A 20,282-nucleotide genomic window follows, 5' to 3' on the forward strand; every position below is an offset into this window, starting at 1 on the left:
AGTAGTTGTGGCTCACAGGCTCTAGAGCACAGGCTCAGTAGTTGTGGCGCATGGGCTTAGTTGCTCTGCAGCATGTGGGATCTTCCCAGACCAGGGCTCAAACCCATGTCCCCTGAATTGGCAGGCGGATTCTTAACCACTGTGCCACCATGGAAGTCCCTAGATCTGATGGACTTAATTGATATTTATAGAGCATTCCAACCAGAAGCAGCAGAATACAGATTCTTCTCAAGTGTACATGGAACATTCTCCAAAATAGAATACATGCTGAGCCACAAAGCAAGTCTCGGTAAATTTATGAAACTGAAATCATATCAAGCATCTTTTCTGATCACAATGCTATGAGATTATAATTCAACAAGAAAAAACTGTAAAAGACACAAACACATACAGGCTAAATATGCTACTGAACAACCAATGGATCACTGAAGAAGTCAAAGCAGAAATCGAAAATACCTAGAGACAAATGAAAACGAAAACACGATTCAAAACCTCCAGGACGCAGCAAAAAGAGTTCTAAGAAGGAAGTTTATAGCAATACAGTTGTGCCTCAGGAAACAAGAAAAATATCAAATAAACAACCTAACCTTACACCTAAAGCAACTAGAGAAAGAAAAACAAACAAAACCCAAACTTAGTAGAAGGAAAGAAATCATCAAGATCAGAGCAGAAATGAATGAAATTAGAGACAAAGTAATAGAAAAGATCAATGAGACTAAAAGCCGGTTCTTTCAAAAGATAAACAACAAAACTGATAAACCTTTAGCCAGACTAATCCAGAAAAAAATGGAGAGGGCTCAAATCAAAAAAATTAGAAATGCAAATGGAGAAGTTAAAACAGACACCACAGAAATACAAAGGATCATAAGAGACTACTACAAGCAACTATATGCCAATAAAATGGATAACCTAGAAGAAATGGACAAATTCTTAGGAAAGTACAATCTCCCAAGACTGAACTAGGAAGAAATAGAAAATATGAAGAGAAAAATCACAAGTACTGAAATTGAAACTGTGATTTAAAAACTCCCAACAAACGGAAGTCCAGGACAAGACTGTTTCACAGGTGAATTCTATCAAACACTTAGAGAAGAGTTAATGCCTATGCTTCTGAAACTATTCCAAAACACTGCAAAGGAAGGAACACTCCCAAACTCATTTTATGAGGCCACCATCACTCTGATACCAAAACCAGACAAAGATACCACAACAAAAAGAAAATTGTAGTCCAATATCACTGGTGAACACACACGCAAAAATCCTCAACAAAATACTAGCAAACCGTGGGAATTCCCTGGCGGTCCAGGGGTTAGGACTCCATGCTCTCACTACTGAGGGTCAGGGTTCGATCTCTGGTCAGGGAACTAAAACCCCATAAGCCATGCAGCATGGCCAAAAAAAAAAAATACTAGCAAACCAAATCCAACAATACATTAAAAGGATCATACACCATGATCAAGTGGGATTTACCCCAGGGATATAAGGATTCTTCAATATCTGCAGATCGATCACTGTGATACACCACTTTAACCATCTGATCATCTCGATAGAGAAAAGGTTTTTAACAAAATTCAAAACCGATTTATGATAAAAACTCTCCAGAGAGTGGGCATAGAGGGAACATACCTCAACATAATGAAGTCCATATATGACAAATCCACAACTAACATCACACTCAATGGTGAAAAGCTGAAAGCATTTCCTCTAAGATCAGGAACAAGACAAGGATGTCCACTCTCGCCACTTTTACTCAGCATAGTTTTGGAAGTTCTGGCCATGACAATCAGAGAAGAAAATGAAATAAAAGAAAAAGTAAAACTGTCACTCTTTACAGATGACATGATTCTATACATAGAAAACCATAAAGATGCTGCAGAAAACTACTAGAGCTCATCAAGGAATTCAGTAAAGTTGCAGGATACAAAATTAATACACAGAAACCTGTTGCATGCCTATACACTAACAACAAAAGATCAGAAAGAGAAATTAAGGAAACAGTTCCATTTACCATCACATCAAAAAGAATAAAATACCTAGGAATAAACCTACCTATGGAGGCAAAGACCTGTATTCTGAAAACTATGATATGCTGATGAAAGAAACTGAACATGACACAAACAGATGGAAAAACATACCATTTTCTTGGATTGACAGAATCAATATTGTCAAAATGACTATACTACCCAAGACTATCTACAGATTCAATGCAAGCCCTATCAAATTACCAATGGCATTTTTCACAGAACTAGAACAAAAAATTTTTTAATTTGTATGGAAACACAGAAGACCCCCAAAGAGCCAAAGCAATCTTTGGGTCAACAAAGAATGGAGCTGGAGGAATCAGGCTCCCTAACTTCAGACTATACTACGGAGCTACTGTGATCAAGACAGTGTGTTACTGACGCAAAAACAGAAATATAGATCAATGGAACGGGACAGAAAGCCCAGAGATAAACCCACGCACCTATGGTCAATTAACGTACAATAAAGGAGGCAAGAATATACAATGGAGGAAACAGTCTCTTCGGTAAGTGGTGCTGGGAAAACTGGACAGCTGCATATAAAAGAATGAAATTAGAACAATCTCTAACAACATACACAAAAATAAACTCAAAATGGATTAAAGACCTAAATGTAAGTCCGGACACTATAAAACTCTTAGAGGAAAGCATAGGCAGAACACTCTTTGACATAAATCGCAACCGTATTTTTGATCCATCTCCTACAGTAATGAAAATAAAGACAAAAATAAACATATGGGACCTCATTAAACTCAAAAGCTTTTCCACAGCAAAGGAAACCATAAACAAAAAGACAACCCACAGAATGGGAGAATATATTTAGAAACGATGCAACCAACAAGGGATTAATCGCCAACATTTACGAACAGCTCATACAGCTCAATATCAAAAAAACAAACACCCAATCAAAACATAGGCAGAAAGGGACTTCCCTGGCAGTCCACTGGTTAAGACCTCGCCTTCCAATGTATGGGGTGGGTTCGATCCCTGATCGGGAAGCTAAGAAACCACATGCCTCGTGGCCAAAAAAACCAAGGCATAAAACAGAAGCAATATTGTAACAAATTCAATAAAGACTTTAAAAATGGTTCACATCAAAAAAAAAAAATCTTTAAAAAAATTGGCAGACCTAAATAGACATTTCTCCAAAGAAGACATACAGATGGCCAGAGGCACATGAAAAGATGCTCAACATCGCTAATTATTAGAGAAATACAAATCAAAACTACGAGATACCACCTCACACCATTCAGAATAGCCATCATCAAAAAGTCTACAAATAGGGCTTCCCTGGTGGCGCAGTGGTTGAGAGTCCGCCAGCCGATGCAGGGGACACAGGTTTGTGCCCCGGTCTGGGAAGATCCCACATGCCGCAGAGCTGCTAGGCCCGTGAGCCATGGCTGCTGAGCCTGCGCGACCGGAGCCTGTGCTCCGCAAAAGGAGAGGCCACAACAGTGAGAGGTCCGTGTACTGCCAAAAAAAAAAAAAAAAAAAAAAAAAAGTCTACAAATAATAAATGCTGGAGAGGGTGTGGAAAAAAGGGAACCCTCCTACCCTGTTGGTATTAATGTAAACCTGTACAGCCACTATAGAGAACAGCATGGAGGTTCCTTAAAAAACTTAAAATAGAGCTAGCATATGATCCAGCAATCCTACTCTTGGGCATATATCTGTAGAAAACCATGCTTCGAAAGAATACGTCACCACAGTGTTCACTGAAGTACTGTTTACAATGGCCAAGACATGCAAGCAACCTAAATGTCCATCAACAGATGAATGGACAAAGATGTGGTACCTATATACAATGTAATTTTTCAGCCATTAACAAGAATGAAATAATGCCATTTGCAGCAACATGGATGGACCTAGAGATTGTCATACTAAGTGAAGTAAGTCAAACAGAGAAAGACAAATATATGATAACACTCATATGTTGGATCTTATTTGAAAAAAATGATACAAATGAACTTATTTACAAAACAGAAACAAACTCACAGATTTCAAAAGCGAACTTATGGTTACAAAGGGTAAACCTGGGGGGTGGGATAAATTAGGAGCTTGGGATTAACATACACACAGTACTCTAACACAACAATGTAAAGCAACTATAGTCCAATAAAAATTAATTTTAAAAAATACACGCACTACTATATATAAAATAGATAACCAACAAGACCACCGGGAACTCTACTCAATATTCCATAATAGGGCTTCCCTGGTGGCGCAGTGGTTAAGAATACGCTTGCCAATGCAGGGGACACGGGTTCGAGCCCTGCTCCGGGAAGATCCCACATGCCGTGGAGCAACGAAGACCCAACGCAGCCAAAAATAATAAAATTTAAAAATATATATTCCATAATAAATGGGAAAAGAAACTGAAAAAGAATAGATATATGTATATGTGTAACTGAATCACTTTGCTGTACATCTGAAACTATCATACTGTAAATCAAATACAGTCCAACATGAAATAACTCTAAGTATTACATATGGAAGATCCACAAAGAAGCTGAACCAGAGAATAAGCTTATAATCAGAGTACAGGGGTTTTGGTACGTTTCCAGAAATGCGATACAAAAACAGATCTTGGTGCATTGTGAATCACTAGTAACAGCAGCTAAAAGACATTTTGAGAGGATAACCTAGACCATTAAAACTAACTTTAATGGCACCTTTTCAATTTGTTAGAAATTTTAACTCCTAAACTATGTCTGGGAAATAATACCAAATTTATATAGGGATCCCTACCCCAGTTCCTGGCACAGAGCTCTTAAAACCCTTGTAAATTCCTAAGCGATAAGTGCACCAGGAGCATCTTTCGTTCTGTGGAGGCAACTGGGTGGGCTCCAGGATGGGGCTGGTCAGCAGAAAGGCTGTGCCATGATTGGAAGCTTGGGATTTTTAGCCCCACCCCCCAACCTCCAGAGAGGGGAGAGGGCCTGGAAACAGTGAATAAGTGATCACACCTGTGTGAAGAAGCCTCCTTAAAATCCCAGTTGCAGGGGGTTCTGAGAGCTTCAAGGTGAACACATCCACACCAGGAGGGTGACACACCCCAGGTCCAGGGGCACAGAAGCTCCTGCACTCGGGACGCTCCCAGACCTCGCCCTGTGTATCTCTTCATCTGGACGTCCGTGTGTATCTTTTATCATATCCTTCACTCAACTGGTAAACATAAGCAAATGTTCCCCTGAGGTCTGAGAGCCACTCTAGCAAATTAACTGAACCTGAGAAGGGGGTGATGGGAAACTCTGATCTGTAGCCAAGTCAGACAGAAGTTGTGGGCAACGTAGGGACCAACTACCTTCGATTAGCATCTAAGGTGGGGGGACGGTCCTTAGGGACTGAGCCCTTAACCTGTGGGGGGGGTCTGACACTGTCTCCAGGTGGACGGTGTCAGAACTGAGTTGGGTTGTAGGACACCTGGTTGGTGTCACAGAATTGCTGGGTCTGGGAAACCCCTATAGCTCTGGTGACCAGAAGTATCAGAAGTGAAATGTTCTGTGTGGAAGTAAAACAGACCGACACAGTGCGGACAGCTGTAGTTTCTTCCAAGGCAATCTCTAATGAAGGACATAAAATGATGTTTTTTTTCTTTTCATCCGCACCACTTGGCTTGCGGGATCTTAGTTCCCCGACGAGAGATCAAACCCGGGCCCCCTGCAATGGAAGCTCGGAGTCTTAACCGCTGGACCGCCAGGGAAGTCCCTGAAACGATCATAAAGGGAAAATTATAAAGTGTTACCGAACGACATCAATGTAGAAAGAAAGAGAGAGTACGTGTTCTCGGAAAAGAGACACAATGCCATCACGATAGCAACTCTCCCAAACAGATGCAGAGTGTTAACAAAATTCCATTACATCCAAAACTAGGTCTGGTTTTTTGCTTTATGAAAAACGACTTCTAAAAGCTGAAATGAGAGCCAAATGTCTAAAAATAGCCACGTTTCCTACAGAACAAGGTGGAAGAACTTTCCCTAAAACACATCAAAGCATTTAAGTCTGGACAGTAGTTGGGGCCACACAGCATTAGCAGGAGGAGGGACTCACAGACCTGGGGAAACAATGGACATGGGGCAGGAATCTCCTCCAGCGCAGGACAAACGGCTGTCTACGGGACGTGGGGTAGGAGGGTGGGTAACACTGTCAATGTCATGTATAATAATCCATTTAATGCAGATTTTGGGGGGTTTCTTTGGCCGAGGCCCGAGGCATTAGGGATCCTAGTTTCCTGACCAGGGATCGAACCCACACCCCCTGCAGTGGAAGCACAAAGTCTTTACCACTGGACCGCCAGGGAAGTACTTTCAGAAGTTAAAGGCAAGTGTCCCACGACTTCTGTATACAGATTTTTCTTATATAAAGAAAATAAAAAAGAAGCTACAAAGGAGGAGATTGACCTGTTAACCTTGAGTTCACTCACCACAGAATAAAGGGGATGAAAAGATAAACCACACATGGGGAGAAAATATTGGCAGTGCCTGCAAACGAAAGAGGATTCATGCCCAAAGCATCTAAAGAAAACTGAAGAAATCAATAAACATACAAATAAACACATCACACAGAAGATGAACCACCACACCCTCATCCGGTAAGAACCCTACATAACCACAAAGAGACCCCGGCTCCCACTCGAGGTGGACATTTATTGAGGTCACTCAGCAATGGGGACCACAAGGAAGAAATAAACAGCGGGGCAAGAATACACTCCAGACACGACCAGCATTTTCTGAGTAAATTTAAACTTATCCATAAGCTACGAAGCCACGCTTTTTTCTCTGAAGTGCAGAAACTCAAGTCGCATCTCGCACTTGGAGATAAAAAGAAGAATCACTGTCGCAGCATTGCTAACTAATCAAAAAATGCACTTGGGGAATTCCCTGGACATCCAGAGGTTAGGGCTCTGCGCTTCTACTGCAGGGGGCCCAGGAACTAAGATCCCACAAGCCATGGTGCAGCCAAAAAAAGAAAAAAAACACTTGGAAGAACCCAGGCAGCAAAGGCACTGGAACACATGAGTCAAGGGGAGAGCTGAGCCTCAGACACCAGCACGTGTGAAACAGACTGGGGCTGAGAAACCCCAGAGAAACTTCTGTGTGACATTACTGGTGATTTACGAACTAACGTTCACTTACTGGAAACTGAAGGGGCAAAATCAGATGACACACGGCATGGTGATAAGAGATGGTAAAGGTATGAATAATAACAAAGAATCAGGACAGAGGTCACCTTGGCAACAGGAGGGAGAGAAGATGTGGGAGAAGCACAGGAGGTGCGGAGATGCCAACAGGTACCAGGGCCTACCTGTACACCTGGGGGCTGAGTCCACAGGTGTTTATACTGTTGTTATTAATGTTGCAGCAAAACAGAAAGAAGCAAACGGGCTTAGGCACAGACCAGCCAAACGGGCCTGAAAGAGATAAGCAACCTTGGTTATCCTGTAGCTGTTACTACTAACAAACACCTGTAGCTAGACTTGTCCTTCCCAAAGCTGATTACTCTAGGAATCCACATGAATCAACACTCTGCACCTGGCACTCTTCTCCCCTACACTCCCTTGTAGCGCTCTTTATTTCACAGGCCTGTAACTTCAGGGATACCAGACCCGGCTGCCAGGCTGCCTAACGCCAGCTGTGACCACTTTCAAATAATGCAAGAAAAAAATGCAAGACCTTCACAACTTTGATCCTTATCACCCACCCCAGACCAAGAGTCCTGAGTATAAAAAACTTCTCTCTACCCTCTGGAGGGGGCACAGCTCTTGAGGCGCTAGCCTACTGTGTTCCCCCCTTTGCCTGGCAAAGAATCCAGCTATTCTTTCTTTTCCTCAAAACTCTCTCTCCATATTTCTGTTCCGCATCAGTGCACAGAGAGCCAAGATCATTTTGGCATCATTAACTTAATGCAAAAGTCACACGATTTAAGAGCAGCCCCACGGCAAGCACAGCACACCTCAGAGAGGACACACTACCCCCAGCACTACTGGAAGTGGGTCCCCTCCCCTCATGATCATGGCATCGACAGCTCCTCCTGTGGTAGTTCCATGGTCTGGAGGCCACCTGCATGGGGTGAGGGGGCAGCAAGACCCCAGGGCACCTCCCTTCACCTCCCTCGCAGGCTCAGCTTTGTGCTCAGCTTGTCCCCCACCCCAGGTGATGCCCCTGCTTCAAGCTCCGTGGGTCATTTACAGGAGACAAAGACCCTCCTCCCAGACTGTGAATGGGAGCCTGCAGGATCCCTGCTTCCACCTGTGCTCACGGATAACATAGAGGGAAATTCTAGGGCACTTTTACGGTTTTAATAAATGGATCCTGCTTATTCCTTTCAGAAGACAGGTATTGAGGCAGGCTGGGACCTGGGACCCTTTGCTGCAGTGCTTGCACCTGGACAGCCATCTCCTCCAGCAACAGATGCAAAGAAACGCTAAGGGACTAAAAATAACTGCACGCATGCGCAGTGGGGGCAAATTAAGAACAAGCTACAAAAAGGCCAAAACCCAATTGCCACTTCCGAGGTACGGGAGCAAAAGCAGAGTCCTGTGCATGATCCCCGCACACTGCACCACCAAGGGGGTGGCCTAGACCATCTAAGCCGCCCCTCCGGCCCCACGCACCCACCTACCCCCACCCTCACCCCCTTTAAGGGACCAGCCCGCCCCTCCTCCTGCATCCAGCAAAGGCACCAGTTACTTGTTCTCGCTCCCTCGTGCTGTAGCAGGAACCTCAATAAAGCCTTGCCTGAACTCTTCACCTGGTCTGATCAATTTCTACTGATTAAGGGCTCCAAGAACCCAGGTAACAGTTATCAGCTAATACCCTCATGGTAACACAGCGTTTGTAAATTAACCAGAATTGAACACTAGTTGCTTTTACAGGTCACATTTTACAGAATTTTCATTAATCTGAATGCCACGTGTTAACAGGAAATGGAACAGGACCAGAGCGTCAGGAACTCTGTACATTGTATGGAAGAGTCACTATTATTTTTATAAAGACATGAATCCACCTCTTTGTTGACCTTATTTCAGTGTACTGTCAAGTTTATCAGTGTAATAGCCACTTATCTTACCAGCAAAAGTGAGTTCAGCAATAGAGGGAGTAATTGCAATCTATGACGGACCACCGGCAAACCCAGAGAATAATGAAGGGGCGCTTACTATTATAGGGAAAAGGAGTAGTTTGGAGGGGCTGTAATAACCGAGGAGTCCATTGGAGGAGCTGGGCGTCCAAAATATGGAGGCTTCTCAGTGGCTGGGCTGTCCTGGCCCAGAGAGGTTTTCTTCTTTCTGCTGGGTAGTAAGATGCGCCTTTCCGTTGGAGATGTAGAGGGTGGTCTCTACCTGTTTGGAGTAATTGATGAAGCTTGGGGAGAGGGAGGGGGACGCAGAGAGCTCTCCCTATAGACCCATTTCCACTCCAACTTTAGCTGAGCTGTCTTCAATTAATTCCACAGAACTTTCTGCATTTTCCCCACAACTGCAGTGGAAGACAGGACATTCCTGAGACCCTTCCCAGAACAACACGAGTCGAAACAACACGCTCCGCGCCAGGAGACCAAGAACAGACCTGAGGAACTTACTACTCTAAGTGGAAAGAGAGGGGGAAAGGAGCCGTTCTTTTACCTTTACTGAAAACTGAGGCCAGAGTGAAAGCAGAACCGTCAGGTCCAGGGTGGGTCCCCTGCAGACACCCCAACCGCCCTCCCCAAGTCCTGTCCTCCCTCCGACCCCACCCAGCCAAGGACTCGGGGAGGGGCCCCCGTGTGGGGACGGGACAGGACGCCAAGACCCCACCCCGGGGCGGAGGACTTATTGGGGTGGAGACTAGCAGGGGGAGCGGGGAGGGAGACGCGGGGCCCCGTCAGCTTCCAGCGGGTTCTTTGCCGGTTGGAACCAGCCCCTCCTGGTCTCCGGCCCCAGCTCGGGCACTCACCATCTCCTCCTCGTTCTGAGCTCTCCCCGGCGTCACGCCAGCGGCCCCGAGACTTGGGCAGGTGAGAGCGATGGGGAACGTACACCTAGGATACCGTGGGCCAAGCGCGCAAGAGCTCGGCGTGCTCACGAGCTCAGCGTGCGCACCAGCGCTGCTTAAGTACAAGAGCCACGACAACACGGGCCGAAATTGCGCCCGCCCCAGACCCTAATTGGACGGTGCCCTGGGCCCCGCGCCCTGATTGGACGGAGTTCGGGACTCCAGCCCTGATTGGCGGGTTTCCAAATTCTTCCCTGACACTTGATTGGGCAGTTCTCCAGCCCCTACTTACAGGTGAGAGGTTAGTCCTCCAGGCCCCGCCCCCGCCGTTCCTAATTGAACAGCATCACGGACTCTCTGGGAACCCGAGCAAAAGGCCGGCTGAGGTCACGTGTTGTCTGCCTCAGACGGTACCTACGTGGCCTCCTTCCCGGGACGGGTCTCCGAGGGGAAACCCCTCCCTGCAAGGCGGACTCGCCGTCCGCCCCTTGTCCGGAGCGGGGACTGGAAGGACGAGAATGGGACAGGGCAGGGGGTCCTGTTGTGGTGACCTTCGGGGTCAGGGGTCGGCCCGATGCGCGGTCATCCTAGGCCTGTGCCCTTTAAGAACAAAGACTCAGTGACGTCACCGCGTGCAACGAAGGGTCAGGTTCCGTCCCACAGGTGACCTTTGACACGGGGAGGGCCCGCCTTCCATCCCCTTCCCCATCTCTTGGGCTAGAGGTCAGCAGTCCTCAGCTAGGGACCTTTGCCCCGTGGGAATTCGGACCCCCAGTCCCCAGACTACGTGCAGGACTGGTCTTAGCACAGCCACAGGTGTGAGAGGCCACAGACCTCAGGTGTGCATTTTACACTACAAGGAAATTTATGTCAGATCAGGCTTTAGTCAGTCCATGTGAAATTTGAAACGTTAAAAGCTATTATTTCCTTTTTCAGATTATAGAGTGATGGTTGCACAGGTGAGCGACATACAAAAAACAGTGAGTTTTACACTTAAAAGAGTGAACGGGGCTTCCCTGGTGGCGCAGTCGTTGAGAGTACGCCTGCCAATGCAGGGGACTCGGGTTCGTGCCCTGGTCTGGGAGGATCCGACATGGTGCAGAGCGGCTGGCCCCGTGAGCCATGGCCGCTGAGCCTGCGCGTCCGGAGCCTGTGCTCCGCAACGGGAGAGGCCACAACAGTGAGAGGCCCGCGTACCGCCAAAAAAAAAAAAAGTGAACGTTATGGTATGTGAGTTATATCGCCATTGAAAAAGAATTAAAAGCAGTAATAGCCATGATAACTCTACCTCCTACCTCCATTTAGTCACCACTAAAATGTTTTCTGACTCTAGATTTGCCTATTCTGGATCTTATATGTATATATAAATCATACAATATTGGCCTTTTCTGCCTGTTTTTTTCCTCAGCATGTTTTCAAGGTTCATCCACGTTGCAGCATGTGTCAGAGCTTCCTTCCTTTTTGTGACTATTATTCTCATCTTATGTACAGGTTACACTTTATCCATTCATCCACTGATAGACATTTGGAATGTTTCACCTTTTAGCTATTTTAAATAGTACTGCAACCAGTATTCATGTACACGTATTTGAGCATCTCTTTCAGTAAAGACAGGAGTGGAATAGTTGGGTCATAGGCTAATTCTATGTTTAACTTTCTGAGGAACTACCAACATCTTATCTGTAGTGGCTGCACCATTTTACATTCCCCCCAGCAGTGTACAGGGTTCTAATTTCTCCATATCCTTGACATTTCTTTTCTGACTTTTTAATTCTACCCGTCCTGGTGGTTGCAAAGTGGTTATCTCATTGTGGTTTTGACTTGCATTTCCCTGATGATTAGTGATGAATATTTTCATGTCTTTATTGGCTACTAGTATGTTATCCTTGGATAAATGTCTGTTTACCTCCTTGGCCCGTTTTTTGTGTTTTTGTTTTTTTTGTGTGTGGTACGCGGGCCTCTCACTCTTGTGGCCTCTCCCGTTGCAGAGCACAGGCTCCGGACGCGCAGGCTCAGCGGCCATGGCTCACGGGCCTAGCCGCTCTGCGGCATGTGGGAACCTCCTGGACCGGGGCACGAACCCGTGTCCCCTGCATCGGCAGGCGGACTCTCAACCACTGCGCCACCAGGGAAGCCCTTGGCCCGTTTTTTAATTGAGTTGTTTGCATTTTTGTGATTGACATGTTAGGCTTTTTAATGTTCTCTGGACAATAAAACCTTATCACATTTATGATTTGCAAATATGTTCTTCTATTCTGTAGGGATGTCTTTCCAGTATCCTTTGATGCACAAGAGATTTTAATTTTGATGATGTCCACTTTATTTTTTCTTGTGTTGCTTGTGCCTTTGGTGTCATATTAAGAAATCATTATGAAATCCAAGTTCATAGATTTATCCCTGTGTTTCCTTCATTCACTGGGTTACTCAGGATAGCCCGTGGGGTGGGGATGGGATTCTCAGCAGACACTTTCAACTCCTGGAACTGGAAAGAAGCTCCTGGTAAAGCAGGTGTCCCTAGGTAAATTTTTAATGTGAAAGCCAGTGAAGTTTAAGGTATATCACTCTTTTTTTTTTTTTACATCTTTATTGGTGTATAATTGCTTTACAATGGTGTGTTAGTTTCTGCTTTATAACAAAGTGAATCAGTTATACATATACATATGTTCCCATATCTCTTCCCTCTTGCGTCTCCCTCCCTCCCACCCTCCCTATCCCACCCCTCTAGGTGGTCACAAAGCACCGAGCTGTTCTCCCTGTGTTATGCGGCTGCTTCCCACTAGCTATCTATTTTACGTTTGGTAGTGTATATATGTTCATGCCACTCTCTCACTTTGTCACAGCTTACCCTTCTCCCTCCCCATATCCTCAAGTCTATTCTCTGGTAGGTCTGTGTCTTTATTCCTGTCTTACCCCTAGGTTCTTCATGACATTTTTTTTTCTTAGATTCCATATATATGTGTTAGCATACGGTATTTGTCTTTCTGACTTACTTCACTCTGTATGATGGACTCTAGGTCCATCCACCTCACTAGAAATAACTCAATTTCGTTTCTTTTTATGGCTGAGTAATATTCCATTGTATATATGTGCCACATCTTCTTTATCCATTCATCCATTCATCCGATGATGGACACTTAGGTTGTTTCCATCGCCTAGCTATTGTAAATACAGCTGCAATGAACATTTTGGTACATGACTTTTTGAATTGTAGTTTTCTCAGGGTATATGCCCAATAGTGGGATTGCTGGGTCATATGGTAGTTCTATTTGTAGTTTTTTAAGGAACCTCCATACTGTTCTCCATAGTGGCTGTATCAATTCACATTCCCACCAGCAGGGCAAGAGGGTTCCCTTTTCTCCACACCCTCTCCAGCACTTATTGTTTCTAGATTTTTTGATGATGGCCATTCTGACCAGTGTGAGATGATATCTCATTGTAGTTTTGATTTGCATTTATCTAATGATTAATAATGTTGAGCATTCTTTCATGTGTTTGTTGGCAGTCTGTATATCTTTCTTTGGAGAAATGTCTATTTAGGTCTTCTGCCCATTTTCACTCTTTTAAATGGTAATCATCCATTCCTATGGGAACATACTTTACTTTCATATTTTCATAATTAAGCTACCAATGTAAGTTTTTAATCCTTGATCATTTTAAGCTAACCACCCCCCAACGTTGTTTAGAAAAACACTGCTACTACTAAACATTTGTTCTTATTTGTAAAGCTTAGAAGTGAGATTTGTGAAGTTCTAAGAAACACTAATTGTAGAAAAAAGGGATTTTATGAAGACACTATAGGTATTTGTGAAGAATTGACATCACGGTGATACTGCTCTCTCCTTTCTTAGAACATGCTTTACCTTTCCATTTATTTGGTTTGATGTCATTCAACATAATCCTACATTTTTTACATTAGGTTCAATCTTTCATTAGACTTATTTTGACATGACTGTCATTTCTACTTTTGGACACATTATCTTTTTTTTTTTTTTTTTTTTTTGCGGTACGCGGGCCTCTCACTGTTGTGGCCTCTCCCGTTGCGGAGTACAGGCTCCGGACGCGCAGGCTCAGCGGCCATGGCTCACGGGTGCAGCCGCTCCGAGGCATGTGGGATCTTCCCGGACCGGGGCACGAACCCGTGCCCCCTGCATCGGCAGGCGTACTCTCAACCACTGCACCCAATGAAGCCCGACACATTATCTTTTAAATTAAATCCTCAACCTCTTTTCCATAGTGATTAGAAATGTAGTGACTTTTTTTTTTTTGTCTGTGTTGGGTCTTTGTTGCTGCACAGGCTTTCTCTAGTTGCGGTGAGCGGGGGCTACTCTTCGTTGTGGTGCGCGGGCTTCTCATTGCGGTGGCTTCTCTTGTTGTAGAGCACGGGCTCTAGGCATGCGGGCTTCAGTAGTTGTGGCACGTGGGCTCAGTAGTTGTGGCTCACATGCTCTAGAGCTCAGGCTCAGTAATTGTGGTACAAGGGCTTAGTTGCTCCACGGCATGTGGTATCTTCCTGGGCCAGGGCTCGAACCCGTGTCTCCTGCATTGGCAGGCGGATTCTTAACCACTGCGCCACCAAGGAAGTCCCAGATGGGGCCCTGTTGATAATTTAAAATTCTCTGGATCACCTGTCTTACTAGTTTACTATGATCCAGGAAATGTTTTCCCCTGTTGCTTTTTCCCATACCTAGAATTACACTATTACAATTGTTCTGTCTAGAGTTATAAATGAGATCTATTTCCTCAAGATGTTTAGCCATCATCAATTTTGTTGGAGGCCTGGTTACATACTGGGTAATGTAAGAGACAACAATCTTATAAAACAGACAGGATATAAGTAATATACCTAGTAACATTAATGAAGTCACAAGTAGGGATTTAAGCTACGAGCTTCCAGAGCAAAACCAGCTTCCCAAAAGTTCACCAAGGCTAGGAAGTAGGTCCTCTAAGGCAGCAATCTGATTTTTCAGGTAGCTTATTAAATGTACTATATTGGAGTATTCATCTGGTATGAAAACACAGGATTCCGTTTGAATTATGGCACAGGTGCCTCCCTGAGATGTTGTAAGGATATCAAGGACCATATGATTTTGTAACACAGCTTTCCTCATCATAGAGACTGTAAGGTCGGATCTTAACAAACGGCACCGCGAAACAAAGGAAAGCTTCATGTGAGCTTTATTAGGGAGCGCTCCCGGGCGAGGTTCACTGGTCTGAAAGAAAGGGGCCAGAGAAGTCGCGTCCAGTACTGGATGAGGGGGATTTTTATTGGGGTAAAAGCAGAAGGCGGCTTGCAAGGGGAGGGGGTGGTTTGCTATACAGGGTAATTCCTTATTTGGTGAGGATACAGCAGGGCCAGGTGTTGGTTGGTCTGTTGTGGGGCGTAAGCCCATTTTCCCTTCCCGTCAGCCCCATTGTTTTCTGGGCAGGAAGTTAGAGTCTCTTGTTGATTCCCAGAACAGGTGAAGTCGTTATGTCTCAATGCCTCTCCTACCTCATACTGGTCGATGTTTTCTCTTACCCCCCGGGCCTCCTTTCACCCGAACCAACGGACCTTACAGAGACCTCAGAATTCAGTAGGCTAATAGCCTGGTTACTATCATTTAAGGCCTTATGGTGAATTCTGTTAAGACTTCACTGTGGGAAATTACATCTTCCAGTCCTACTGAAGGTACAAAATAGCTGTTAAGTGATCCTACCAGTGAGACACAGATCTTTTGGTTCATCGGGCTCATATTGATGGTAAATTTGCTGGGGTTGCGTCTAAGGGAATCCCAAAGTACATCTTCCTATCCATCATGGCAGAAGTCAGGGCCATAGGTTGAACCCACAAAGCCATCGAGTCCCATTAGGTGCAACCCATTATATTCCTGGTCACCTGACCCAAAATGCTCCATACCAATCACTATCCTTTTTTTTTTTTTGGCCACAGCAAACGGCTTGTGGGATCTTAGTTCCCCAACCAGGGATCGAACCCCACTCTCCCAATGCAGGGGGCCCGTGTTTGATCCCTGTTCAGGGAACTAGATCCTGCATGCATGCCACAACCAAGAGTCCGCATACCGCAACTAAAGATCCCACGTGCCTCAACTAAAGATCCCGCTTGCCACAACTGAAGATCCTGAATGCTGCAACTAAGATCCGGCGCAACAAAAATAAATAAATAAAAATAACAAATAAATAAATATTAAAATCAATTTCCCTACTGATTGTGCTGTGGCACATCTACATGGGAATGCCTCAACCCAGTGTGAAAACGTACAAATCATAACAAGAACATATTGATAACCATGGGAAGGAGGCATTTGTATAAAACCAACCTGGTATACTTCAAAAGGACCCACAGGTAATGGAAAATGTCCTTGAGAACAATGGATTGGCTTCCATGGGTTATATTTGGGACAAGGACTGTATCCTGAATAGACTTTTGGAGGTATAGTAAAAGAAGGCTTCCAAAAATATTGTTTACCCCATAACACCATCTTATCTGGGTTCCAACGGGTTAACTCATGAGTATATTGTAAAATAGGATATTGAGCTCCAAACAGAAGGATAGGCTTCCCTTTTGGGCCTATCCACAGCTCTGTATTGGAGTTGAATCTTCCTGCATTCTGTGTCCAGGTGTCTTTTTCTTTGTCTGGTACCATTCTCTGAAACTTGAACAATATGTCAGTAAGGTTACTGGGAGGCTGAAAGGGAAAGGCAGCGGTTAGTTGGTCCTTGTTGGCTTGTAAAGCTTCTGCTTGGGAGTGTTATCCACTAGAGAATTTCCTTTTGCTTCTGCAGTGTCACCCTTAGAATGATCTGATGCCTTAACAATGGCAAGTGCCCTTGGTAGCAGAATTGCATCTAGGGACTTCCCTGGTGGTGCAGTGGTTAAGAATCCGCCTGCCAATGCAGGGGACACAGGTTCGAGCCCTGGTCCGGGAAGATCCCACATGCCGTGGAGCAACTAAGCCCGTGCGCCACTACTGAGCCTGCGCTCTAGAGCCCACAAGCCACAACTACTGAGCCCACGTGCCACAACTACTGAAGCCCACGCACCTAGAGCCCGTGCTCCGCAACAAGAGAAGCCACCGTAATGAGAAGCCTACCCACCGCGACGAAGAGTAGCCCCTGCTCGCCGCAACTAGAGAAAGCCCGAGGGCTGCAACAAAGACTCAAATTTAAATAAATTTAAAAAAAAAAAGAATTGCATCTAGTAACTCCACTACTTATTTCCTATTTTTTTAAATTTAAGTATAGCTGATTTTCAATGTTGTATTACTTTCTACTGTCCAGCAAAGTGATTCAGTTATGCATATATATATATATATATACATTCTTTTTTATACATATATTCTTTTCCAATATGGTTTATCACGGATATTGAATATGGTTCCCTGTGCTATATAGTAGGACCTTGTTGTCTATCCATTCTATATATAGTAGTTTGCATCTGCTAACCCCAAACTCCCAACCCATCCCTCCTCCACCACCCCCTCTGCCTTGGCATCTACAAGTCTATTCTCTCTCTCTTTTTTTTTTTAAATAAATTTATTTATTTATTTATTATTTATTTTTGGCTGTGTTGGGTCTTTGTTGCTGCACTCCGGCTTTCTCTAGTTGTGGCGAGCGGGGGCCACTCTTCGTTGCGGTGTACAGCTTCTCATTGCTGTGGCTTCTCTTGCTGCGGAGCACAGGCTCTAGGCGCTCAGGCTTCAGTAGTTGTGGCACGCGGGCTCAGTAGTTGTGGCTCGAGGGCTCTAGAGCTCAGGCTCAGTAGTTGTGGCGCGTGGGCTTAGTTGCTCCGCGGCATGTGGGATCTTCCCAGACCAGGGCTCGAACCCGTGTCCCCTGCATTGGCAGGCGGATTCTTAACCACTGCACCACCAGGGAAGTCCCCACAAGTCTATTCTCTATGTCTGTGAGTTTGTCTGTTTTGTAGATAGGTTCATTTGTGTCTGTTTCCCATTTTTGATACACGGTCCTGAGGATGTTAAAAAGTCCTCTTTGGAACTTCCCTGGCTGTCCAGTGGTTAAGACTCTACTTCCAATACAGGTGATATGGGTTCGATCCCTGGTTGGGGCACTAAGATTCCACATGCAGTGAGGCCCCAAAAAAAAAAAAAAGTCCTCTTTGTTTCCAAAGCATACCAAAATCATATGCCACTCCAAAAGCATACTAGTTGTGTAAATATTAACAAATTTTCCTTTTGCCAACAAACAGGCTCTTATTAGTGCTATTAATTCAGCCTGTTGGGTGGAAGAGATATAAGGCAAGGGACCATTTTCAAAGATAGACACTGGAGAAACAATGGCATAGCCAGCCTGGTACCTTCCTGAGGTCCTTGTAGACATGAACCATCAGTGAGTAATATAAAATCAGCATTATCCATTGGGCTTTCTCGAAGGTCAATCCTAGGAGATAAAGGATTGTCAGTTAATAAAAATAGAGTTGCCAGGTAAGCCAGCAATCCCACTCGTGGGCATATATCTAGACAAAACTGTAATTCAAAAAGATACATGCACCCCTATGTTCATAGCAGCACTATTTATAATAGCCAAGGCATGGAAACAACCTAAATGTCTATCGACAGATGACTAGATAAAGAAGATATGGTATATATATACAATGGAATATTACTCAGCCATAAAAAAGAATGAAATAATGCCATTTGCAGCAACATGGATGGCCCCAGAGATTACCATACTAAGTGAAGTAAGCCAGAAAGAGAAAGACAAATACCATAGGATATCATTTATATGTGGAATCTAAAATATGACACAGGGAATTCCCTGGAGCTCCAGTGGTTAGGATTCCATGCTCTCACTGCTGAGGGCCCGGGTTCAATCCCTGGTCAGGGAACTAAGATCCCACAAGCCTCGTGGTGCAGCCAAAAATTAAAAAATAAAGTAAAATACAACACAAATGAACTTATCTACAAAACAGAAACAGACTCACAGACATAGAGAACAGACTTGTGGTTGCCAAGGGAAGGGGGTGGAGGTGGGAAGGTGTGGGAGTTTGGGGTTAGCAGATGCAAACTATTATATATAGGATGCATAAACAAGGTCCTACTGTCTAGCACAGGGAACTATATTCAATATCCTGTGATAAACCATAATGGAAGAGAATATGAAGAAGAGTGTACACTTTGCTGTACAGCAGAAATTAACAACTCTACTTCAATAAAAATAATAATAATAATAAAATAGAGTAGCCAATTCACCATCTATGCCTTCTAAAAAGGCAGAGTTAAGTAGAGGATCATTTTGGTGGTTAGAGAATGAGTCAGGTGTCACGCCTGAATATTGTTTCGAAGTTTTCTCGAAGCCCTCATAGTAATCCACGATTGATTCCTCTGGTCTTTGTCTACATTGCTGAATCTTTGCCCAGTCTAAGGCTTTGGGGAAAAGCCCTGGGATAAGTCTGAGTAGTTTACCAGCCAACTGCCTGCATTCTGCTCCAGTCTGCGGGCTACGTAGATGGAAATTCTCTGAGGGTGTCTTTCAGCTTGCTTTCTCTATCCACTCCTGTGCTTTACTTTCGGAAACTAACAGCTATATTAATTGATATAGATCTGCAAAGCTGGGCTCATAGGTTCGGATGGTGAACTCAAACTCCTTAGCAAATCCCGGTGGATCTTGACTAGGTTTGGGAAATTCCTTAGCTAAAGCTCTAAGTTCTGCTCTGGTCCAAGGGTGTGCACCTAAGCACCAAGGACAGTTCATCTCTCCCTGTAACAGGTTTCTCCATAAAGGGAGCTGTGATTGCTTCTGATTTTCTGTCTTCCTTTGCTGGGAAAGGGGAAGCAGCAGGAGGCGAGGTTGATGGGGGGGGGAGAGAGAGAGAGAGAGAGAGAGCGAGCCTTGGGATCAGGCAATTCAGATAAAAGAGGAAGAGACAGTTAAGGCTAGTGGCTTTTTAAATTCCAAGATACACCTCAGCTATCTGGGGCCAGTATCCTGGGCTTTCTCATCCTGAGTGTCCTCAGGGTGCATCATTGGAGGGTGGGGGGTGGCTGCAGAGGCTGACAGCTTGCTGGGGGACATCCTGTCTCCACCTTGAGTTCCCTCGGGGCTCCCCTTCAGGGGTGGCTGTCCTGTGATGGCTGCAATGTCCTTTGTTTACTGATAGGGAAGGCAGCATTTTAATTTTTTTTATTTTTATTTAGTTTTTGGCTGCCCCGCAGGGCTTTGGGATCTTAGTTCCCCGAAAAGGGACTGAACCCGGGCCCCCCAGCAGTGAAAGCACCGAGTCCTAACCACTGGACCACCAGGGAATTCCCGGCAAGTAGCATTTTTAATTCAC

At 44.7% G+C, this 20,282-nt stretch overlaps 2 long non-coding RNA genes across 4 annotated transcripts in view; both read right to left on the reverse strand.

Annotated features, from left to right (window-relative positions):
• Positions 1-10,084, reverse strand: part of LOC117311812 (uncharacterized) — a 52,729-nt gene extending 42,645 nt beyond the window's left edge. For both annotated transcript variants that reach the window (XR_004526084.2, XR_004526082.2), the window contains exons 1-2: positions 9,953-10,084; positions 9,178-9,360 (exon numbers count right to left, since the gene is read on the reverse strand). This is a non-coding gene — a long non-coding RNA (uncharacterized lncRNA). The remainder of the gene's footprint in view (positions 1-9,177; positions 9,361-9,952) is intronic.
• A 7,387-nt stretch (positions 10,085-17,471) lies between these two features.
• LOC117311813 (uncharacterized) overlaps positions 17,472-20,282 on the reverse strand; it is a 36,816-nt gene continuing 34,005 nt past the window's right edge. For both annotated transcript variants that reach the window (XR_012331150.1, XR_012331151.1), the window contains exon 4: positions 17,472-18,388. This is a non-coding gene — a long non-coding RNA (uncharacterized lncRNA). The remainder of the gene's footprint in view (positions 18,389-20,282) is intronic.

The sequence above is a fragment of the Tursiops truncatus genome, chromosome 3 (assembly GCF_011762595.2).
Source record: "Tursiops truncatus isolate mTurTru1 chromosome 3, mTurTru1.mat.Y, whole genome shotgun sequence".
NCBI lineage: Eukaryota > Metazoa > Chordata > Mammalia > Artiodactyla > Delphinidae > Tursiops > Tursiops truncatus.